This window comes from Bufo gargarizans, chromosome 4 (assembly GCF_014858855.1).
Source record: "Bufo gargarizans isolate SCDJY-AF-19 chromosome 4, ASM1485885v1, whole genome shotgun sequence".
Classification (NCBI taxonomy): Eukaryota; Metazoa; Chordata; class Amphibia; order Anura; family Bufonidae; genus Bufo; species Bufo gargarizans.
In genome coordinates, this window is record NC_058083.1 from 196,844,937 (window position 1) to 196,871,052 (window position 26,116).

Consider the following 26,116-nt stretch of genomic DNA (forward strand, 5'->3'; position numbering starts at 1 on the left):
CATGCAATAGGGTCCCCCCTACAGCCCCACGGGGACTCGATGGCACATGCGCCTGCCGCCACACCATAAAGAGCTGTTGTGTGACCCCCCCGCGCTTTTAGCCAAGGTGCCTGCTCAATGATTTGAGCAGGCACCTTGTTCCGATCACCGCCTGCCGGGCGGCGGTGATCGGAAATACACATGACGTACCGGTACGTCATGTGTCCCAAACAGGTTAAGCAGACTGTGATTGTCTATTGTTGTGACTTAGATAAAGATCAGATCACATTTTATGACCAATTTGTGCAGAAATCCATATCATTCCAAAGGATTCACATACTTTTTCTTGCAACTGTATATAATGGCCCTTCTGTATTATTATTATTATAGCCCCCTCTGTTTTATTATTAATAATATTATAACGGCCCCCTCTGTATTATAGTAATAATTATGGCCCCCTTGAGCCCCGCCAGCATACAGTCCAATGTAAAATACATCACTCCCCCTGCTTTCAGTCCCTCCAGCATGCAGTCCCATGTAAGATACAATCTTCCTCCTGCCTTCAGCTCCTCCAGCATACAGTCCCATGTAAAATACATCACCACTCGCCTTCAGCCCCTCCAACATACAGTCCCATGTAAAATACATCACTCCCCTACCTTCAGCCCCTCCAGCATAAAGTCCCATGTAAATAATATTACCCTCCCTCTCTTTGCCACCTGCCTTCAGCCCCTCCAGCATACAGTCCCATGTAAGACACATCACTTCCCTGCCTTCAGCCCCTCCAGCATACAGTCCCATGTTAAATATATCACTCCCCCTGCCTTCAGCTTCTCCAGCATACAGTCCTATGTAAAATACATCACTTCCCGCCTTCAGCCCCTCCAACATACAGTCCCATGTAAAATACAAAACTCCCCTGCCTTCAGCGCCTCCAGCATACAGTCCCATGTAAGACACATCACTTCCCTGCCTTCAGCCCCTCCAGCATACAGTCACATGTAAAATATATCACTCCCCCACCTTCAGCTCCTCCAGCATACAATCCCATGTAAAATACATCACTTTCCACCTTCAGCCCCTCCAACATACAGTCCCATGTAAACTACAAAACTCCCCTGCCTTCAGCCCCTCCAGCATACAGTCCCGTATAAGATAAATCACTCCCCTGCCTTCAGGCCCTCCAGTATACAGTCCCATGCAAGACACATCACTTCCCTGCCTTCAGCCCCTCCAGCATACAGTCCCATGTAAAATACATCACTCCCCTTGCCCTGCCTTCAGCCCCTCCAGCATACAGTCCCGTATAAGATAAATCACTCCCCTGCCTTCAGGCCCTCCAGTATACAGTCCCATGCAAGACACATCACTTCCCTGCCTTCAGCCCCTCCAGCATACAGTCCCATGTAAAATACATCACTCCCCTCCTTCAGCCCCTCCAACATACAGTCCCATGTAAAATACAAAACTCCCCCTGCCTTCATCCCCTCCAGCATACAGTCCCATCTAAAATACATCACTCCCCCTGCCCTCCAGCCCTTATTGCAAACAGTCCCATGTAAAATTCATCACCCCCCCCACCTTCAGCCCCTCCAGCATACAGTCCCATCTAAATAATATCACCCCCTCTCTTCAGACCCCTCTAACATAAAGTCTCCAGTACAAGGATTATTCCTCCTCCCTTCACCCCCTGAAAAAATCCCCCCCAAGTAAAAATAACAGTCAATATTCTCCTCCCCACACCAACCTGCAGCCTCTGCTCCTCTCTCCAACAATGTGCTCTGTAGAATCTCCTGCAAATCTTGAAGCCACGCCCCCTGGATGACGAGACTCTGCCTCTTCCCCTGACATCGTACCTGCCAGGAGCAACTCCATTCTAGCCACTACCGTTGCTCTACTGCCTCATAGGCTTCAGGCCACTAGCCTGAAGCCTATGAGGAAGAAAAGAGAGGATGGGAGCCATAGGCTCATGTGCTTGCTGCCTGGCACCCCCTGCAATCTTGCGCACGGGGCAATGGCCCCAACGGCCCCCCTCACGCTACGCCACTACCCGTACCCAGGGCCGTCTTTACCAAGGGGCAAAAGGGGCAGCTGCCCCGCCCAGTTGCTCCTGAGGGGCCCAAGGCAGCTGCCTCTTGAGCACTGCTAGCCACTGCCCCTGGTGTCAGGCTGTCAGCTACACAGGGGGTGCTGCCATGCCATGCCTGCCGGCACTGAGTCCAGGCATTGTACTGTGTTAGAGGTGTGATCTAGGACCTTAGATGACATCATCACCATGTGACCAGTAACCTAGCAATATTACTGGTCACATGGCTATGAGGTCATCACAGGTCCTACCAGGAGTAGTGATGGGAAGTTCGGATCTTTCACATGAATCAGTTCATTTGAATCAGCTCATTCAAATGAACCGATTCATGAATCGGATCTTCGGTTCACTTCATGAGCCGGCAGAGGCAAGTGAACTGAAGATCAATGCGCATGCTCAGCTCATCGAATCTTCGGTTCACTTGCTGAGTCGGCTCTCAAGTGAACCGAAGGTCAGGAGGGACTGGCTCCTGGCAAACACAGCTCTGCTGCAGTGGAGCAGACTGTGATAATTGTCTGAGAGTTTTAGTTAAAAGAATCGCGTCACCGAGTCCCTACCAGACTTCCTGCTCTGCTACAGCATGTAGCAGAGCTGTGTGTGTACAGGGTGCATGTAGCATGATGCTACACTGCTGCATGCACCCTGTACACACACAGCTCTGCTACATGCTAGATTAATGCCCCCCCCCCTTGCCCCCGGACGGACTTACAGGGAGCCGCAGAGCAGGGAGCCTGGCAGGGACTCGGTGACTCACGGTTCTTTTAACTCAAAAGAATCAAATGAGTCTCTGACTCATTCGATTCTTTTAACTAATAGACTCAGCCGATTCTCTGAGTCCCTGCGACTCCCCCTGTGAGGGTAGGCAGTGCTGGCTGCCTCTGATTGGTTGGAGGGCGGGGAGGGGCGGGGCTAGCATCCACTGTGTCGGCTCCTATTACACTGCCTGCTGCTGATCTGACTGAGCCGTTTCATTCGGATCAGCTCAGTCAGAGGAACCGACTCTTCCGGATCAGTGAACTGAATCGGTTCAAAAGAACGATTCGTTCATGATCCGGACATCACTTACCAGGAGTGTTGCAGGAGAAGTTTGCCTTAACTGTGGAGCTTTTTTTGTGTGAAGATGACATCAGAATAAGGTGACAGGGACTGTTATGCTAATATACTGTAAACTACTGTATAGTGGGGTGCTGTATACTGTGGGGTGCTGTATACTGTGGGGGCCTGTATACTGTGGGTGCCGTATAGTGGGGAGTGCTATACTGCTGTACTGTATAGTGTGGGGGGCTGTATCATGTATAGTTTGGGCTGCTGTATACGGTGAGGTGCTATACTGCTCTACTGTATACTGTGAGGTGTTGTATACTGTAGGGTGCTGTACACTGTGGTCTGCTATACTGCTCTACTATATACTGTGGGGTACTGTATAGTGTGGGGTGCTATACTGCATACTGTGTAGTGCTGTATACTATAGGGTGCTATACTGCATACTGTGGGGTGCTGGGGTGCACTGTAACACAAGGGTGAGCCGAGCCCTGGTCTCCTTCCTGCAGAGCGGTGCCCACTTCCAGCCTGAGCCCAGAGCACTGATCCTGAGCCGCTGGAGTCTTCAGAACTGGAAGTGTTTACAGTCATTCACTGTACTCTACCAGATGTGTGGATTTTTTGTGTGTGTGTTGTGGTGGACGGTGTGTTTGATTGCCTGCTAAGATGTGGGAAGGCGGGATCCAGGGGGCCCAAGTAAATTTTTGCCCAGGGTCCAATCAATATTAAAGACGGCCCTGCCCGTACCCCTACCCACAGTATAGGGAATTAGTACGGTATGGTCCTACCGATGGGCCCCGTACCCCCTGCAGCCACCCTGAGTTGAATGGATCGTCCGGTCGCGCAAGCATGCTTATGGAAAACCGAGCGCTGTGCCAAAAACTGGTGTGCATGTTTTGCATCACATTTACCAACTATTTTACATGCTTTTTTTGGGCAAACAGACACATTTTTTTTGGCCCACATATAGCTATTTTGGCACATGGACATGTTTTTTGCGAATGGAGAGATGTTTGAGTGCGGACAGAAATTCTGGCACATGGACTAATTTTTGACATATGGACAGAATCTGGTGCTGGATTTACAATACTCTAAACTTATAAGGGTCCATGTGCTAGAATAATGAAAATGTACTCACCGAAATTTTTGTTTCCTGGAGTCCATAGGCAGCACATAACCAAAGGGTTAAGTCCCCTAGGTACAATCAGGATAGAGACACATTAGAAAGCAATAAACTTAATTAACTGATTAGTTATCAGGCCATATAAGGCTACACATGACACCAGAGCCCTGTATTTATATGTAGCAATTTATTAAGGGAGGGTAAGCTGTGCTGCCTACGGACTCCAGGAAACATAAATTTTGGTGAGTAAATTTTCATTTTCCTGATAATCCTTGGCAGAACATAACCAAAGGGACTTGATAAGCAGTACTTATTGGGGGGCAAGCACTGGCCGCAATTTGGAGCACTTTTTTGCCAACTGTCGACCCTTCAGCTGTTAAGATGTCTAGTCTGTAGTGCCTTATGAACATTGAAATGGTAGACCATGTGGACGCCTTACATATTTGAACTAGTGAAACCTGTGCCAGTTCTGCCCAGGAAGAAGCTGTGGATCTTGTAGAGTGAGCGTTCAATGAAATAGGGCAATCAAGCCCAGACACAGTATAAGATACTTTAATCGATCATTTAAACCATCTTGCTAATGTTGCTTTGCTAGCTCTATTTCCCTTGAATTTGTAAAAATAGACCTTCCGACTTCCTAAAGGAGGAGGTAGCTTGTAGATAGGCTAGCAAGGCTCTCTTAACGTCTAATAGAGGACAATCAACTTGATCCTGAGGATTTGAGTGAAGAACTGGGCGAGAGATTTCTTGGTTAATGTTAACCACTGATGATACTTTCGGAAGAAACCCTGGCATAGTTCATAGAATGATGCAATCACCAACATCTCTGAAATATGGATCTTTACATGAAAGAGCTTGCAGTTCACTAACACATCTGGGTGATGTAATTGCAACTAGGAACAGAGCTTTCATAAAAACATGCTTTAGCGAGGAGGATTCAATTGGTTTGAATGGTTCTTTTGACATAGCCGAGTGCACTACAGACAAGTCCCGGGAAGGAACGGGAGAACTAACAGGAGGTCTTAGGTTTCTTAAGGCTTTAAAGAAGGTACATATTATTTGATTATTTGAAAATTTCCCCTGTAATTGGGTATTAATAACCGTAAGCTGTACTTTTAAGGTATTTGTTTTCAAACCTTTAGTAAGCCCTTCTTGAAGGGAATTGTAGAACAGACTTCAATTCTTCAGGAATAGAAGAAGTTCTTTGGCACCAATCCTTAAAGGTTTTCCAAACTCATATATTTTTATAGAGTATAGGTTAGAGAGGGCTCACCTACTAGTCAAAAATGATATGGGTGCTCCTACAAGAGGATTTACCCACTCCTCTGAAATTTATGACGAAAAATGTAAAATTAGTAGGGCACACCAACACCTGGATTTCACACGGAGAGTTGGGTACAATATATGTATTTATTAGACACATAAAACAATCTATTCCGACATGTTATAATGCATGGATAAAATCTATAAAAGACATGGATATGTGGATGTAAAAATATAAAATATAATATAAAACAAAAATAAAAAAATTCCTTATATTGACCTGTGGGTCAGAGTCTTTTGAGACAAAAGAGCTTATCGTGCTCGGCAGTAAATTGTTGCTGCAAAGTCAGTAAATTCACTATTAGTAATAGATAGGTCGCAGTTGTTTTACTCACTGTTTCGATACTGATGATTTATTTGTAACACTGGTGGCGTCCCACAAGTGATACTATTCTTAATGCGTTGCGGTGTAATAGGAATTTCCACCGAGTCTATGTAAATATCAGGTCCGGGATCTTCGGTGATGTAAGAAGCTGTACTGTCGTAGAAGCCGCTCAGTGATGTCTTAGTGCTGCGCTGTTTATTTGTATCACGCAAGCTGTGGAGTCATCAAATGCGCTTCCCATAAGTTACCGACAGGTATCCAGCTTTCCTTTATGAAAGTGTATTCTCACCGATCCCTCGGCTGTTGATTCCTTTTCTTTAAGCGCTTTAATCTTCTGGTTCTATGTCTTATTTCATGGGATTTACCATTGGTAAATCCCATGAAATAAGACATAGAACCAGAAGATTAAAGCGCTTAAAGAAAAGGAATCAACAGCCGAGGGATCGGTGAGAATACACTTTCATAAAGGAAAGCTGGATACCTGTCGGTAACTTATGGGAAGCGCATTTGATGACTCCACAGCTTGCGTGATACAAATAAACAGCGCAGCACTAAGACATCACTGAGCGGCTTCTACGACAGTACAGCTTCTTACATCACCGAAGATCCCGGACCTGATATTTACATAGACTCGGTGGAAATTCCTATTACACCGCAACGCATTAAGAATAGTATCACTTGTGGGACGCCACCAGTGTTACAAATAAATCATCAGTATCGAAACAGTGAGTAAAACAACTGCGACCTATCTATTACTAATAGTGAATTTACTGACTTTGCAGCAACAATTTACTGCCGAGCACGATAAGCTCTTTTGTCTCAAAAGACTCTGACCCACAGGTCAATATAAGGAATTTTTTTATTTTTGTTTTATATTATATTTTATATTTTTACATCCACATATCCATGTCTTTTATAGATTTTATCCATGCATTATAACATGTCGGAATAGATTGTTTTATGTGTCTAATAAATACATATATTGTACCCAACTCTCCGTGTGAAATCCAGGTGTTGGTGTGTCATATATTTTTATAGTTGCAGGTTTTAAGCGTCTACCATGGTATTGACTAGTTCTAAGGAGAATCCCAATGTTGTTAAGGACTGCCGCTCAGCCTCCAAGCCGCCAGTTGTAAACTGTTGGGATTGTGGTAAAGAAATCCCTTTTGGAGAAGTAAGTCCAGACGGCGAGGAATCTTCCAGATTCTCCCTTTGGAGAGGGAAAGGGCTAGAGAGAACCACGTCCTCCGAGGCCAGAACGGAAGAACTGCTATCACCCCTGCACGATCTTCTCGTATCATTTTGAGGACTTTTGATATAAGAGGGATTGGAGGAAATACATAGATTAGTCCTTCTTCCCAGCTGACTGAGAGACCGTCCATTGCTAGTGCCTGAATGGACCAAAACTGACTAAGGTTTTTGTTCTGTTCTGTTGCCATGGCATCCAGCCAAGGCGTTCCCCAGGGAGCCAGAATGTTTTTGAACATTGCCAGATTTAGGCTCTATTCTCCCGGATGTAGAGGAGTACGGCTGAGTAGATCCGCAGACTGGTTCAGAACTCCCCTTTTATGAACCGCCGAGATGGCCTTTGTGAACCTCTCTGCCCAACTCATCAGGATAGTAGACTCTTTGGAAAGATTGTGACTCCTTGTGCCTCCCTGTTTGTTGATATAGTAGACAGTTGGTAAATTGTCTGACTGAACTATTACTTTGCAACCCGAAAGATGTATTTGGAAATGAAGAAGAGCTAGTCTCACCGCTTCCAGCTCTCTCCAATCGGAGGACATCCTTGCTTCTTCTTTGGTCCACTTTTTCTGGACCGATAGATTGTCTACATGGCCATCCCCAGGCCCAAGAGGAGGCATCCGATGTAGGATTTTCTGGCGGTTGGGCTTTAGATCCCTACCTTGCAGTAGGTAATTTGACAAGATCCACCATTTCAAGTCCTGGCGTGTTGAGGAGGATATCACTATCTTCTTGTACAATGAACCGTAATTTCTGTTCCAGCTGGTTAGACTATTGTTTTGTAACCTTCTCATTTGGGCTTTGGCCCAAGGGATGGCTTCTATAGATGAGGTCAGGAGACTCAATGGGCCAGATTTATCATTAGCTCAGGTCAGAATAATGGAGTGAAAAAGTCCCAAATGCTAAAACTGCGCACAAATTTGCGACTTTTTTCTGCTCTGCACTATGCTCGCCAGTTTTCTGAAAGTGGGCGTGTTTTCTTATGTAAATGAATCTCTAGACAGATTTACTATTGGGACTATTTGAAAAAGTCGCAAAAAGTCGCAATTTCACTCCAGTGAGGACCATGCTTATCTTATGAGACTTTTTAATAGAACATGCACTTTTTTTTGAAAAAGTCGCAACTTTTTCATAAAAACGTGCAACTTTTTCATAAAAACGTGCGACTTTTGTAAAGCTGCTTACTGACGGATAAACTGCTACCATCAAACCACATTTATTACAGTCTTAAAGGGCCGATCATAAATCTGACTTGGCTAAAACTGACTTTAGCCATATGTTAAAGTGGAGTGAACTGTCAGAGTCATGATAAATCTGGCCCTATATCTTCATTGCCTGACGAATAAAGACCTTGGTTCTGGACAAAAGTTGATATGTCCCTCTGTGAACAGAAGATACTCCTTGCGGAGACAATTTGATCGTCATGCGATGAGAATTCAGCATGTAACCCAGAAACTTTGTCTGTTGTGATGGAGTCAGAGAGGATTTCTGTTTGTTTATGTGGAAACCGTGAGATTGAAGCATCTGTATAGCCACTTGTAGATGGAAGCTTGCTATTAACAGCCAATCGTCCAGGTAGGAATACATATGATACCCTTCAGCCTCAGAGCTGCTGTGAGGACTATCGATACTTTCGTAAAAACCCTTGGCACAGATGTTATGCCGAAGGGAAGGAAGGTAAATCGGAGATGCACAATACCAGTTACAGTTTGAATCGCTAGTCTCAGAAACCTCCTGTGACTGGGGTGAATTGGAATATGCAGATAAGCATCTGCTAAGTCTATTGACGCCATATAATCCTCTTTCTTTAAGATCATTAAGACCGACTTTATGGATTCCATCTTGAATTTCTTTTTCACTAAGAATTTGTTCAGGAATGTTAGATCGATTATTAGTCTCCTTTTTTTATGGTTTGGGTACCGGAAACACTTTGGAATATACCCCTTTTAGGGTACTTTTACACTAGCGGCAGGACAGATCTGACAGGCTGCTCACTCTGTCGGATTCGTCCTGCCGCTATTTCGTCGTGCCGCCGGACTGCCGCTCCGTCACTATTGACTATAATGGGGACGGGGTGGAGCTATGGCGCAGCACGGCAGTGCACGGTGAGAGGCCGCCAGACTAAAAAGTCAGACATGCAGTACTTTTAGTCTGGCGGCCTTTCGCCGTGCACTGCCGTGCTGCGCCGGAGCTCCGCTCCATCCCCATTATAGTCAATAAGGACAGAGCTGCAGTCCGGCAGCATGGCGAAATAGCGGCAGGACGGATCCGACAGGGTGAACAGCCTGTCAGATTCGTCCTGCCGCTAGTGTGAATATAGCCTAAGCTGTTCTTCGAGAGACACTGGTTCTAATGCCCCCTTCTGGATAAATTCCTGAAGAAGATGGAGGATAACCAGGTCTTTGGGGTCGTGTAGACAAAATTGATCTGGAGGAAAGAAAGCAAACTCTAGATCGCATACCTTTTTGACTGTAGAAATGACCCAGGCATCTGTGGATGTGTGAGACGAAACACGTGAAAACTGCTTCAATCTTGCGCCAACTTTTGGCTGAATGCTGGCGTCATAGCTCTGAGGGTTTTTGATTAGGCTTCCTTTTGTTTTCAGACTTCTCCTGCTTGCCCCGAAATAATCTTTGTCTGAAAAAATGCTGTCTATTTTTGAATCTGGGAGATCTCTTTCTCTGGGAATGAAAGGACCTGAATGATATTCTCTTTTTAGATTCTGGAAATACTGAGCCCTTTCCCTCATCCAAGGACTCAAGGATTTTTTTCTAATTGAGGCCCAAACGGCGAGGTTGGCTGGAAGGGAAGATTGCAAAAGTGATTTTTTGACAATGTACTTTATCTCCTGGCCACTATTTTATCTAGAGTGCCCTTCTTGCAGCATTAGTGAGGGCCATGGAGTTTGCTGACATTGTTTTGTAATATCAAGGGGAGCATCACAATAAAAATCTGAAGCAGCTTTCATCACCGGAAATGTTTTTAAAATGTCTTCTCTAGCTACTCCCTCCTCCAGGTATTGGGATAGTTGAGGCAGCCAAATTCTTAAGGCCCTGGCTACAGGTACGGATGATAACCCAGCCACACAGGCCGCTGAGTGGATGCATAATCTCAAAAGACTCAATTTTTCTGTCCATAGGGTCTTAAATAAGTGATGCCTCATCTGACTGAAATATGGCTTTTTTAGACAGACATGCAACTGCCAAATCAATCTTAGGCACTGAGGCCCACTGTTCAGAAAATTTTTCATTCAGTTTATATATGGATTTCAGCCTAGATCCTGTGATGGATTTTTTTTATCAGGTTTATCCCCGTCTTGTTTTATCCACTGACTAAGGACCAAATGACCTGGAAACAAATTTCCCTTTGTTTTGGGAAAATAAGAAAGCTTATCTGATTTTGACTTCCCTGAGGTATCTCTATCAGACTCTAATGTCCGTTTTACGGCTTTAATTAGATCAGGTATTTAATCTTTATGCAAAATACAATAATCATCAGGATCCTCAGCAGATATATCAGGCACGATTTCACCTTCAGACAAGCACTCATCGTCAGAGGAGGAGGAAATCAATTGTGGTGGGGAAGATTTGTTTGCATGTCCTGGCCTCTTATTTGCTGACTTGATCTCATAAAAAACAGACGTAAGTTGATTTTTAAATAACATAAGAAAGTCCATATTCCCTGACTGAACAGATGCAGCAGCGGACATGCAATCCGTGCACACATTAGCGGATATTTAATCAGGGAGAGGCACATCTTTTACAAAACCGATGTCTAGAGTCAGAATTAAATATACACAGCCAAATCCCTGGTAAAAAAAAGGTCATACAGCAACCATTAGTATGCCCATGAATGGTAACAAAATATAACATGAAAAACGTCCTGCAACTGCCCAAATAGTAATTCCAAGCAGACAACCCCGGATCAAGCATAATTCACCATACTTACTGCAGTAAGCAGCGGGTGAAGCATTCTGGCTGAGCGCGCCGGCATCCCGCCGGCACTAGATTAAATAGCCGGACTTCCGGAATGCGCTTTAGCCGGGCGGTATGTGCACGGCTCCAGCTTCCCCCAGCCACACGTGCACGCCGTTTTGCCTTCAGCAGCCTCGGCTTGTGGAACGGAGCACTGTATGACTACACAGGGGAGGTGCGCCCGTTCCACCTTCAGGCTCAGGGACAAACAAGCCTGTATACCACCTGGAAGGGATCGGTTTTTTTGCAGGGAGGTAAAACAAGTGTCCATCTGATCACCTAGAGAATAAAAAAATACAGGGCTCTGGTGTCATGTGTAGCCTTATATGGCCTGCTAACTAATCATTTAATTAAGTTTATTGCTTTCTAATGTGTCTCTATCCGTATTGTACCTAGAGGACTTAACCCTTTGGTTATGTGCTGCCAAGGACAATCAGGAAAGTAAATTTGTCCAGTATTTAGACTGTGATTTGTATTTGTAGACAGTATGACACTATCATTAAATCTGCCCCAATGTGTACATTTTGTTTATACATTGTGTTGAAAAAACCTATTTTAATTGTATTAACCCCTTCAGGACACAGCCAATGTTCACCTTAAGGACCAGGCCAAATTTTGGAAATCTGACATATCACTTCATGTTATAACAACTTTGGAACACTTACTTATCCAAGCCAATCCAGTTGTAAGTTTGAGTTGATATATTTCACCTTTATTTATTTTAAAAAAAACATATATAACATTTTGGAAAAATTCGCAGTTTTCTAAATTTGAATTTCTCTGCTTTTAAGACAGATAGCGATACCTCATAAAATAGTTATTACTTTACATCTACCATATGTCTACTTTATGTTTGCATCATTTTGTAAATGTTACAATTTTAGATGCAGTTTTTAAAATTTTTGGGAAAATTTCCAAAACCATTTTAAAGGACCAATTCGGGTATGAAGTCACTTTGTGGGGCTTACATAATAGAAACCATCCATAAATGACCCAATTTTAGACAGTACACCGCTGAAGTTATTCAAATATGATTTTACAAACTTTGTTAACCCTTTATGTGTTACACAAGAATTAAAAGAGAATAGAGGAGACAAAATTTTACTTCTTTTTGCACAATTTTTTTCCTGGAAGGCAGCAAGGATTAACAGCAAAACAAAACTCACTATTTATTACCCTGATTTTGCAGTTTACAGAACCACCACATATGTGGTTGTATACTGCCGTATGGGCACATGGCAGGGCGCAGAAGGGAAGAAGCAACATATGGATTTTGGCAGATTTCACTGGGATAATTTTAAGCTGCCATGTTGCATCCCTACAGTAGAAACTCCCAAAAAGGGACCCCAGTTGGGAAACTATGAGATAAGGTAACAGGCGGTTTGGTTTCACAGGCTTCGAAGTAAAAATATTTTAAAAAGACACCTTTTTATTTGTTACTAACTGTGCAGCTGTAAAACCTGTAACATATGTGAAAGTGCATTCTGGTCCATACTGGTCCATGGCAAGATAAGAACTGTCCTGATCTGTTTATATGTGATTCCTTCTATAAAAGAACTGTTCTGCTGCTCAACTGCCTCCTCATTGCTTCCTGCACTAATATTGCACTAAAAAAGTGCTGGCGTCATGACAACCTTGCCCAGCACCTCAAAACCCGCAACACCAGGGGCACCTTGACCATCATGAGGCAGGAGGACCCCAGAACCGGAATGTGCCCCGAAGGGTAGAACTGGTACATCCTTAACATCACTGCTCCCTGGCCCACTGACTCCAATTCTATAAAAAAGGAATACAATACACATTTCTCACAGTGGATTTCCTACTGTAAGGTGCAAGTAGAATCCTCGTGGATATAAACTGCTCAACAAGAAGCCTAACGACTCCATAGCAGACATTGTTCAGAATGTGAATAGCTTTTGGCCCTTGACAAACCTAAAAGGAAGAATCCAGATATGTCCACCATACTACATCCCACTGCCAGTCCATACATGCTGAGAACTGTCACTAATGTACCTGAAGTTGATTCCTCAGAAAAGAACCGTTCTTCTGCTAAGGTGACCCTGCCTTGCACCTCACAATTCATGACCATCACGGGCACCCAAACTAACACCAGACAGGAGAACCCGAAGATCAGGGTGTGCCCCAAAAGGAAGAAAGGCGCACCCTTCCCATCACTGCATAGCCTAGGGGGAATATCAGAGTGACTATCACTTGCGACTATGACTCTTATGCTCTCCTCTGCTCATCTCTGTTGGGCATGCTGTAAATGCCAATGGACCCCACTATAATCAATGTAATCTGTCATATGCTTTTGGTGTCTGTCATGTGATGGATCTGGCACAGCCATCATGTTTATTGTTGTGCTCCTATGACAGAACAGAACAACAGAAATAATTAGTGCGGATGTGAACAGAGACTTAATATGCATCCACTTACTAATAGACACAGCTTTGCAATATATTTCATTGGAGTACCATGATGGAGTTTTGTAATAATCCTCACCCTAGCTGATTGGTTGCAATAACTTGTAGTTGTAGGAAACACAATTGCTCTCCTAGGCTTCTATATCAAACTGAAACCTCTGAGTGGATAATGGGTGCCTAGAAAGGACTTTACCCACCAAGCCCCATTTCAGCAGACATCACACATTATCGAGTGCAGGCACAGGCTCCCTAAACTGCTCTAATGAAATGTATTGAAAAGTGGTTTCTATTAGTCAATGCGTAACACTCCAGAGTGGTGTCACCACTCCGGCACTCTGCTACTGTCTTTAATGGGCTTACAAAACGTCATCTTATGTACTTTTGTCCAGGTCCTCCACAATGTGCATTCCTAATCTTTTTATGCAATTGTTCATATGTACGGTAATATGGTTCACCAGTAGGTGGCAGCAAATATGGCAGAGCTGTACTTAAATAGAATGGAACTTACCATTGCATTCTAACCCCCCTCTGGAGAGAAGTGGGCTAGTCCTACTTCCTGCAGGAAGGGTGGGGACCAGTTCTAGTTAGTTGCAGTTTACCCCAGCAAGGGGAAGGGTGTGCAGGGGCATGTCTCTGCTGGACATGCCCACGCCAGCCAGAGAACCTTAAGCTCTGCTGCCCATGGAGGCAGAAGCTTAAAGATTCAGGAGCCAGGAGGAAAGTTCCCTGGCATAACCTAGAGTCAGACTACAGAGATACTATTTAAGCTTGTCAGTACAGAGTCATAGAGAAAGATATAGCAGGGTTGAGTTTGCCTGTCAGTTATGTTTAAAGGGACACTGACAGGCCCGATAAACATATTTAGTTATTCCTATGCAGTCATAGGTCTATTAAAGTGTATTCCAATCACATAAGAGTACCCCCTGTCCGCATTTTAAACCATGTAAAAACAACTTTATAATCATCTGTCAATCACCTTCCTTTATGCCCAAGGGGCGTTTTTACTCCTACCTTTGTGCCCAGCCGCGCCCCAACTGTCATTTCCTAGCGCCGCCCAGCTCATTATTATTCACTGCGCTGGGCGGCTTTTACAGTCCCCGATCCAGTGTCCCTTTAAACTGTTTTTATTTAATACTCATGCATGCATGCAACATGTGTATATAGCATTTGTCATACATGTGAATTGTATATATAACAATAACAATAAAATAAATATTCAATAACGGTACAGCCATATTCAATCAATTCTGTGTAGCGCAGGATATATCCCCGATTTCTGTCTTCATAAGGCAGTGACTGTGTCATAGATGAACATGAACTTATAAGTTGTCAAGATAAAGGTGCAGGCTCGGACTGGCCCACATTGGTACAGGGGAATCCCCCGGTGGGCCCCTAAGCAATGTGGGCCCCTAGTCTCCCACCCCCTGCACAAGTGGAACATAACACAGTAGACTTACTGCACTAAATACATATATTGAATGTACAGCACCTCAACCAGCCTATGTTCATATAAAAAACGTGTTAAATTATTTATTATATTTAAATGTATCCATACGGTGGGCCCCCAAAATAAATTTTATTGGTGGGCCCTAGTACCCCAGTCTGACGCTGTAAAGGTGAGTATATAAGCAGTTGAGGAGAAGAGAAAGGAGAGAATGAAGAGAAGATAGAGCTAGCAATAAAGGAAAAGGGAATGGGCAAGAGTGGAGGGAGAGAAGGATAAGGGGGGTGAATGTCAGTGAGATCAACCCTTCAAGCTGCGAGCACAGATAAGAGATCTGGGGATTCTTGAAAGTCAATCCATTGTGACCATACCTTGTGATATTTGATCTATTGGTTACAAACCTCTACTGAGATCTCCTCCATTCTAGTGATATGCAACATTTCCTGATACCATTCTCTTATATTAGGCACATCCCTGGGTATCACAGATCTAGCTGCAGAAATACAGACTCTTAGAATGCTTTTTTTCTGAGATGCAATGGAGCCTGGCAGGATGGAGAGGAGCGCTATCTGAGGGGTGTTTTCAACTGATTTCTTTGTTATCTTTTTGTATATTTTGAAGACATTATCTCAAAATGGTTGGGCCATGCTACATTTCCACCAGACATGAAGCATAGTTCCCTTTTCTATTCCGCATCGCCAACAAGATTCCAGAACAGAGGGGAAAATCCTGTGGAGTCTAGCTGGGTACCTGTACCATCGTGCCATAAACTTATAGTTCTTCTCCTGAGCTGAGCAGGCCATTGAAAATTTGTGAGAGAATATAAACACTTTTTGTTGGCCCTCTTTTGGTATAGAGATTCCTAGTTCCTGCTCCCAGCCCAGGATAAAACTTGGTGTGCCCTTATAAGAGTCCTCTAATAAATTCTGATATAGCGAGGAGATCAGGTGAGTCGGCGAAGATGACAGTAAAAAAATGGTTTTTCTGTTTCGGATAAGGCTGTCCCGAAAGAACAACTCTCTCCTTTTGAGGAAATGTATGATTGAATTTGTTCGTATTCCAACCAGGATAAACGGGTGTTTGGATGTTTAGCGGACAGGTCAGAATAGGACGGTAACGGAGCCCCAGATGACAGGTGATAAAAACGTGGATCTGCCGAAGCCTGTAACCCCAGAAAAGAGTCTCTATTAATACCAGCTTGAAATGCAGGGTTATGGAGAATTGGTGTAAGGGGACTTTGTTTCCTAGAGCATATATCTTTCCGTATGTACGAATCCCATAATTTTAGGGTCTGTTGTGTCATTTTATTATGTGTTTGGAATCGAGGGTGAGCATCTGCATCAATCCATGGAGCATGTTTGAGGGGAAAAGAGTAAAGGTTGCCTGTCAGTTATATGCTAAATCCTGCTGGAACCAAGACTAAGCCTGAAAACTGTTTGAAGAACCGTTTATTTAAGTAAAGCTGCCGTTAACTTCATCTCCAGGTCTAGACTCAATTATTTTCAATCCCTCAATTATTATCCCCTTTTTATTGCGTCGGAGCCCAAGCCTGGGGTACAGCAGTATCCAGGTAGGAGCACGTCACACACATAAAGAGACAATTAGGCCACACTACACCACTTGGCATTCCTACACCTGGTACGCATTATAGGAGGGTCCTGGGGGGAGGCGCCCGTTGCAATTTTTTCATCACCAACAGGATTTACTTTTGTGCCTTTATCCTGCAGGTCTACAGCATTTGTTCCGGATTAACAGGTGCCGGATTGTGCTCGCCGGCAACTGAGGGATTAATCCACCATCTTTGCCAGTGATGGCATATGTTCTTCTTGTACCACAAGAGCGGAAAACAGGGAACCGCCCAGTCCAAGAGCGGGAAATGATAGTCCTGCCCACCAGGAACTGTCCTTTCAGTACAGCAGAGAGAAAGAGATAAATCAGAGTGCAGGAATAGTAACAACACTCTGGGGTGTTACAAATGCTAGCACATATAATTTATATGGAACTGGAGGTACATTTTAAAGAGGATTTCGACTGAAAATGTAAAACTGGATATGTACATCAATAGTTCAGTAGTCATAATTCGAGAATTATGTTTGTTTTATAGAGATATGGGATTTTTTCAATTCAGGATAATGGCTGTATGCCTGCTATGGCTATATTATTGGTAATGGAAACTCACACTCCAAAATCGTGTTCAATATGTTTTTATTGGTTTGTCATCAGATTATAGGCAAATATTTGTCATTAGTCAACCTTCTTCAAGCCATCTGATTGCCCGGTTAGTGAAACTGTAAAAAATGGGGTCAGTCAGAACATGCCATGGCTAGAAACACACAGAACACACTCTGCAAACACAAATAAAGTACAATAATGCCATAATTATAGAAAACATTCTGGTACTAATGCTACGCTTATTTGAGATTCCTGGCAAATACATTTTGTACAAAATTATTTGGGACCGTCTGCCAAACGTCAAGGCGATCTCTATAAGATGGGAACCTAACACTAAATACTACCTGTTATGTGCCATAATGGCCACCACAAAATTAAGGAAGTGCAGGTTCCACATGCATACTGGGTCCACTCTGCTTTTTACCATTTTTTGTGCCATAAAGGCCTCCATTAAATCCAGGGATGCAGGTACCAACATGCATGCTGAGCTCAATCTATACTTCACCTGGTGCCAAATGGCTTCCAATAAATGCAATGAGAGCAGGCTATAGCTTTATACTTACTCAAATTAAAATCAGCCTATGAGGCAGACAGGCTGGTCAGGTGTACAAGACCAACTGGAGTCAGCCACACCTCCACTGCCTGGTCAGTGAGACATGAGGAAAGCATAGATATAATCGCTGACCGAAAACATTCACCAATAATCTGATTTTAACTTAAAAACATATTGAATATGATTTTGGAGTGTGCAGATGTTTTAATTATAAATTGTATTTCCAGCTTGAGAACCTTCTACCAGGACCTCTCTTCTACAGTATATGGAGTGTTGTGATTTTTCTCTTCTCCTGTGGCTATATGGCTATATGTCATGGCCTAATAGATTGCGTGTCAGTTTTATGATATCCCATTGTTGGACTAAAATAAATCTGTGTGTGGACCTGTGGCATCGCAAACTGCAAATCCATGGAATAATTCCAAGCTTGATTTCCGTGTTAGATTTTTCCACATAACCTTAGAGTTGTGTAATCATATCCTATGAGTTTGTCCACATTGGCCGTATGAGTTATGAATTCTCCCCGCAAGTCTTCTGCAAACTTTTCTGCAGCAAATTATGTATTGTGTGGATGTACCCAAGAATAATAGCAGCACTAGAGATGAAAATTCAAGCTCTTATTTGTATTTTATTTCTTCTGAAATCACTACGCCACTAAAACTGACTTACATTATAAAAAAGCAACCAAAATCCTAACATGAGTGCAAGATATTTATCAAGTGACTTCAATTTGTGTGCAGTGGTAAGAGAAGACTTTCACAGCTTATGATCCATGTGTGCCAAAGAAATATATAGATATTGTGTGGGGTTCTAGCTGGGAAGGTTTAATGTCTTCATCTCAGATTGGCATAGAATTATATATTTATTATTATTTAATTCCTGTTGAACATAGATCACAGAGTACCTTGGCAGGTGAAAGCAGTTTTCTGGTATTTGTGTATATATGGCTGTTATTTCTCTAAAGATTAATTTATCATTATTATTTTTGTACGTCTGGACCAGAAAAGCTCAGAAGTGAAGTTTTGGCTCAGTAAAAAGGCAAAAATGTCCAAGAGAAGTCTTAAAAAATGGAATTTGTATAAAATGGAAGATGTCCGAAGGGTATGTTACAACAGATTCATCCTTCAGGATTCCCAAAAAGAAGAAAACATTGAACTCCAGTAACACAGCACAGCTATATATAAACTATCAAATCACCAGGAAGGAGACATAACATTAATCAGAATGACAGCGCTCAATTTCTAATCTCCAGGACCTTCTACAGTAAACTATGAGATTAAATATTTTTATGTAGGGATACATTGTTGTCTTCTACAACATATTGGTTGATTTCTGTGAGATGGTTTCATTCCATACATAACTTGTGGAATAGCAGAGAATAGCCTCGACGTGCATTATTAACCAAATGATCCATCTTTACTTGCTGGAAGCAGTTTACTGGTTTGGTACCCAAAGACTATTTAAAAGGGGTTTTCCCATCTCAGAGATTGGGGGCATATCACTAGGATATGCCCCCATTGTCTGATAGCTGCGGTTCCCACCTCTGGGACCTGCACCCATCTCGTAAACGAAGAGCTGGGTCAGCTATTTCCATCGGCCCCATAGAAGTGAATGGAAGCGGTGGCCCGCGCAAGTGAAGTGCGCTCCTATTCATTTCTATGGGGAACCTGAAAATAGCTCAACGGATTGCTCAGTTTACGAGATAGGGGCTGGTCCCAGAAGTGGGACCCACACCGATCAGACAAGGGGGGCATATCCTAGCAATATTCCCCCAATGTCTGAGATAGGAATACCCCTTTAAATGCCTCATATAGTAATTGAAACAGGTGCCTGTGAGGATACAAAAAGGATGTCTCGCTAAGGAATGCTTTTGTCACACCTACTACTAACACCTGTTTCTGTCAATACAGTTTTTGAAAAATATCTATGCAGCAAGAGCTCTCTATCACCTTGAACACCAGGCAAATCACACAATTGCATGGGGCCCCCTAACTGGTGAGTCAAACAGTGTCAGTTGAATGTGTGGTATATGAACCTATGGCTCCCATCCCTGCTATTCCTACTCATAAGCCTCAGGCAGTATCATAACTCCCAACTGGATCTGATGGGACAGTCCCGGATTTCAGTGGCTCTCCCGTGGTCCTGGAATGGGTGAGGTATATCCCCCTCTCAAGCAGCTGACTCTGCATCTATAGGATGCTTCACCATTCCCTCCCCCCTGCTGGCGCTCCACACTGCTGGTCTGTGCTGGAGGGACAGGGCCCGGGAGTCAGCTGTGCTTTTCACTTCCTGTGAAGGAGGCACATGCCTGGGCATCACTACTGTGTGGGGGCACATATCAGGGATAACTACTGTGAGGGGGCACATATTTGTTTTATGCAATTGTATTTTTATTGAAATACAACAGTACAAATCTGTTTCAACTGTATGCACAATTGTACAAAGTGAAGTGAACAAGGCAGAATGCACAAAGTATTCAGCAAAAGAACACATAGTATAACATCAGGTTATATGTGCAATATAAATCAGACAAAAAACAATAAAGGCTATGTGAAAATCCAGCGTCTTGTCGTACCCATTTAGTTGAAAAGAAATAAAAATAAGAAGAAACAACTATCGACGGTGTCACCGTTAAAAGAATGTTCCTGAGGAAGTAGCTACATAAATCTATTATTAGGGTGAGTATGATCTATGCTGAATCCTATCAGGACATCACTCGTAAAGAATGTAACAACAGAGGAAAGAAATACTTAGGCCTCCTGCACACGACCGTAGGTGTCCCGTTGCTGTAATGCGGACCACATTTGCGGATCCGCAATACATGGGCACCGTTCCGTGTGCATTCCGCATCACGGATGCGGACCCATTCACTTCAATAGTGTGGAACGGAACGGAACCCTGCAGAAGCACTACGGAGTGCTTCCGTGGGGTTTCGTCCCGTACATCCGTTCCGCAAAAAGATAGAACATGTCCTGGCGGTGAATGGATCCGCGATCCGCTGCGGCTGCCCCACGGTCGGTGTTTGTGCATTGCGGCCCCAGCACGGCCACAGGGCGCACACGTTCGTGTGCAGGAGGCCTTAGACAATACAGACAAAGACACATCGAGGGTGGAGTAGGTTACAGGATTCTCTTGGGCTCATCTCATTGTTGCCTAGTAGCCCAATAATTGTTCCAGACATCCCAAATGGAATGAAATAGATCTAGTCTATCCTGGAACATAGCAGCCGTGTATTCCAGGGTCCGGACCTCCGTCACCCTAGAATATAGGTCGGAGATTTTTGGGGGGTCAGATCGTTTCCAGAGGAGGGCAATAAGGCGGCGAGCTGCAGTCAGTACTTGTATTTACAGTTGAATGTTTCCTTATATGTGCTGGTGTAGTATTAAGTAAGAAGGAAATGGGATCAGGGGGTATACTGCAGCCAAAAATATCACTCAAAATGGACCGAAAGGTGCGTATTAAGGGGCAGTCCCAGAAAATGTGATGTAGTGTTCCCTTAGTTGTCCCGCATCTCCAACAAACCTCCGCGACTGTTGGATTCAATCTATGGAGGAGATCAGGAGTGTGGTACCAGAACATTAGGATCTTATACTGGAATACTATTATTCTGTTACGTTGCTGGATAAATAGCCGCAGCAGGTCCAAGGTCATATGGGTACAATTCACACACAGGGCGTGCATAAGGCTGCTGCTTTTACTTGAGAAATGCTTATATTTTTTTATGGAATTGTGAGTATAATAAATACCTGTTTTATACAAATTGGAGACGGTACCTCACTATTGTAGCGAACCCCTTATAGGATCAACATTGAGAAGGAGGACCTAGATGGAGTTGCTCCCATAGTGTCTTTTGAAGTGTCTGAATACTGCTGTGTGTTTGTAAGTATAACTTCAGGTGTGCTTGCGTTCGACAATAGCAGTACTTCACTATCAGTGTGTTATTGGTATTCCATAGGAGTCAGTGGAGAAAAAGGGATTCCTGTGGATACTAATGATTTACCCATACATGCAGGAGTGGATACTCTGAATCTGGAGTGCTCACCTGAAATACGCGCGGTCTACCAAAAACGCATTTGAACTGAGGATCTTATACTGGTTTCTCTTGACAGAGAACTGAGATTAAAGACTTCGCTGCTCTCCTCCATATAACGCACCACAGTGCGTCTGGTAGAGTTCTCCCTAAATATTCCTCCTATCGGACCATATAAGAGTGTCTATGAATCTGTTCCAGGAAGGGGATCAACAAAATGGAGTAGATCTCAGATATTAACCCCTTTATATGCACCCCACTTCTACAAAGGTGCTCTAATGCCGTCTGGAGAGAGACATTGAAACCCGAGAAGATTGGGCAAAATGTCTAATCTGAACATGGAAGTAATTGGTCGAAGAGGGAAGGCTATATTTGCTCTAAACAGCTGAGAAAGGTAATAGGTCCATAGTGAATGGGTCTAAAACGTCTGCATAGCGAAAGATACCACACTGAAACCATAGTCTCATTGCTGAAGTGGTGAGACTCGCTGGGAGTAGTGGATGATATAAAAAAGAAGTAATTGAGGAGTGGTGGGAGATCAGAGGGAATCTACTACTACAGGTCCGCCATATCTATTTAGTGCAGGCCATGGGCCCTAAAAGTTCCCTAGGTGATGACACACTATAGAGGCGAGATCATAGCAGAGAATTAGGATTTATGGGAGCCAGCCAGAGTCTCTCTCAGCTGCATCCAGATAGAATACGGTTGCAGAGATGCCCAAGCTGTGATGCAATGTAACTGAGCTGCCCAATAATATTTGCAGCGGACCGGACCACAGGGGCAGTATGTGAGTGCACATGTATATTGTTTTTACTGAGGCACAAAGGATTTGGATCCTGTTGGTGATGCCAAAGTTATGCAGAGGACCGGACCGCAGGGGCAGTATGTGAGTGCACGGTGGTCTGATGGGGGTAGTAGTCATACTCATGGTTTTGCAGCTCCCTGGGTCAGCGTGCAGTGATAAGGATGACAGCACTAACTCTTCCGGGGCACTCTCTATTGCAGAGAACACCAGCCAGATGGAAGTTGAGGTGCCCTTGATGGTAATGGGTATGCTTAGGGTGCTTTGCTGGCTGGGCCCCTGTGTTCTTCATGCCAGCACCGTGAGGTGCAATTGGAGATGATGTAGAATAAGGAGACCAAGTTTCTTACTCCCAGTACTTTACTGAAGCCGATCCAAAGGTCATCAATGTATGGAAAAGTAATTTACAGCAAGGCAGCTTTTACAGTGATTCAGATTAGTTCACAGAAGTTGCATAAAGGGCAGTTATCTATGACAATCAATCTTTCTCCCTTTTTTCTCCAGGCTGGAAGGATGTATGCAGTGTCCCAGGGGGTCAGTAGTGTATCTTTGGGTATGCTGGGCTTTGTAGTGCAGAGTAACCCACTAACCTGGGATTCACTGACGTCTTCAATCTGGGCAGATACTGGAACAGGCAGTACGTAAATGTTCGTGACGCCAGTGTCAATTAAACGGTGACACGCCGTGTAATGTTATGTGGAATAATGGAGTAACCACGTGATAGCCAACCAAAACTGGAACTTTACTGGAATTTTCAACAGTAATCATGCATGGACATAGGTGGAAACGCAGTTCCATTGAAGACAGTTGATTTGCATATGAAGACAGTTGGTTTATAGGAGTTACAGACAGGCCGGAAATAGCAAGGTGATTTGCAGAGGGTTAAACACAGGACTTGTAGTACAGGAGGCTTGCACTCTATTCCTGACTGATCCTGAAACATGTGACTTATTCTCCAAGGTCTGATGCCCTAGCTCTGGCGTATCCTTGGGTCTGTCTTTATCAAGTACCTCCTCTGTTACCTTGAGTACCTCTTGCTGATTAGACTCGCCTTCTATTGTATCCTGGGTCTTCAGGCTGTTTAACTATGCCCTTCTTGCTTCTATGAATACGGACTCAGGAGGGGAACCTTCTCCTCGGATCTGAAATCCGGTTACAGGGCTTACTCTACCCTCTCAGCACTGAGTCTAGAAACTTCTGCCTTCCTGAGCTAGGCCCTAGCCTATTTATACTGAACTGGGGGCTCCCTCTGCTGGCTGTGACAAGGATTGCCGGTAACCGGCCTGACTGGCTTAAAGGGAAATACACATTCCAATCTAGCAGTGTCGGGTAGCCTACCCGTATGCTGCATGTACTATTTCTGCTGTACTGTATCATCATATACTTCTGTATCCTCTCTAGGAATACTATATGCTGACAGATGGCCTTTCTGTCCTTGGTTATGGTGGGCAGCTTGCAGCTTAGAATCTCTCCACCTAATGCAAAGGAGACTAGAGCCTGATAAACGACAGTTACCTTTCTTTGCCAATATTCTCACTCCCTCTCTGAGTTGCCTGGTTCCTCTGTAATCTTTCCCTTCTATGGGCTGGTTCATGGAACTAACTATGGAGTTTGAATAACTCTCGAAAATGGCTGCTGAGGTCAGGCATCACACACACTGACCTTCTTCTCCTTCTCCTCTGTACTGTGTGCAGGGCGGAGTCAGCCCTGGGAGGCTTGTTAGAACCTCCCCCTCCCTATGCAACTTTATTGGAACTCATATACAAGCACAATTTACATTAAACAAGATCACAGTATTAAGCAGTGTGTTTCAGGACACTGCATATTTGATAAGGTCAGGTACTCCCAGACTAACCTGAGACTTGCAAGACACCCTATGGTGTCTCTCAGCCCATACTAATCGGAGGAGCTGTCACTGAACAGATATCAAATCTCTGAGAGGAACCGGGACGGGTAAGGTCTCAAACAGGTACAGGATCTTAAGTAAGATTGTTATCTTTACTGCTGCAATGCAACCTAGAAAGGATATTGCGAGTGGTTGCCATTTGGCGAGGAGGTCCCTAATTTCTTTATATATGTGTGGGAAATTAAGTTTGTAAAGGAACGTTTGCCCGAAAGGGGGCCAAGGGTCACCTGAGGTATATTGGGGGGAGGGTCTCAGTTTTATGGGTGTTGACCTTATACCACCACAGTCATCCAAACTCTTGTAATATGGAGTGGAGGTTTGGGAGGGAGATATGGAGTTTAGTGAGGGTGAGGAAGACATCGTCCGCATATAGTGACAGCTTGAACTCTTTATCCCTGACCATAATACCCTTGACATCCAGGCAGGCCCTAATTTTAGCTGCTAGGGGTTCAATACACATTGTGAATAATAAGGGGGATAAGGGACATTCCTGTCTTGTCTCATTGGCTATGTGTATTGGTCGAGACTCGGCGTGCGGTAGCTTGATTGTCGCTGTGGGGGAGGCGTATAAGCCTCGGATGGCCTAAACAAAAGAGCCATAGAGACTGTATGCCTTCAAGGTCGCAAACAGAAACGGCCAGCTTAGACGGTCAACCGCTTTTTCAGTGTCCAAACTAAGAAGCAATGCCTCCTCCCCCGAACGGGCAACCACCTCCATCAAGTCAATGTTCTGTCATGTATTATCACTGCCCTGTCGACATGGGACAAAACCTACTTGATCTTTATGGATCAATGAGGGGAGAAAAGCATTTAGGCGAGAGGCCAGTATTTTAGTGTAGATCTTGAGGTCCGAATTAAGCAATGCAATGGGCCTATAATTTTTACAATTGAGGGGGTATTTTCTGTGTTTCGGGATTAACATTAGATACGAGTGGGACATGGCAGCAGGCACTGCGTCACCTAATAGGAACCGATTAAAGAGATTTGTCATATGGGAGATCAGTTCTCTCCTAAAGTCTTGTATTATTTATAGGAAAAGCCATTGAGCCCAGGGACTTGGCCTCCGGTATGTGATCAATTACCTCCTCTAGCTTATCCACAGTTACATCTCCATTAAGGGCATTAATATCTCTAGTTGACAGGGTGGAAAGGTTACATGAGGTCAAGTATGTCTGCAATATGCACTCCCTGGTCCCGTCATTTGTGGGGAGATCACTAGGCAGATTATAGAGGGCGGTGTAGTAGGTCGAGAATCACTCTGCAACTTCCTTGGGGACATAGTGGACCGTCCCCTCCACTCCCCTGACTGTTTGTGGGGAGCGATTTTTTTATTGCTTGGCCAACAACGTGTGAGGCTTATTCCCCCATGTATAATACTGTTGTTGAGTATATAACATTAGTTTGTCGACCCTACCTATGCAGGTGGGCTCAGGTCTCAACTATGCCCTTAAACGTGCGGCGGGTAGGATGGGCAGACATTGCCTCCTCCAAGTTATGCAAACGGGATTTCAGGGACGATACTGTAGCTATTGAGTGCTTTTTTAGTTTTGTGCCCAGGGCGATATAGAGAACTCTCATTACCGCGTTATGGGCCTCTCTTAGGGAAAGCACATCCCTCACCGACCCTTCATTAAGCTCAAAAAAAGATTTAAAGTGACCGAACAATTCATCCCGTAGTAGTGGTCTCTTA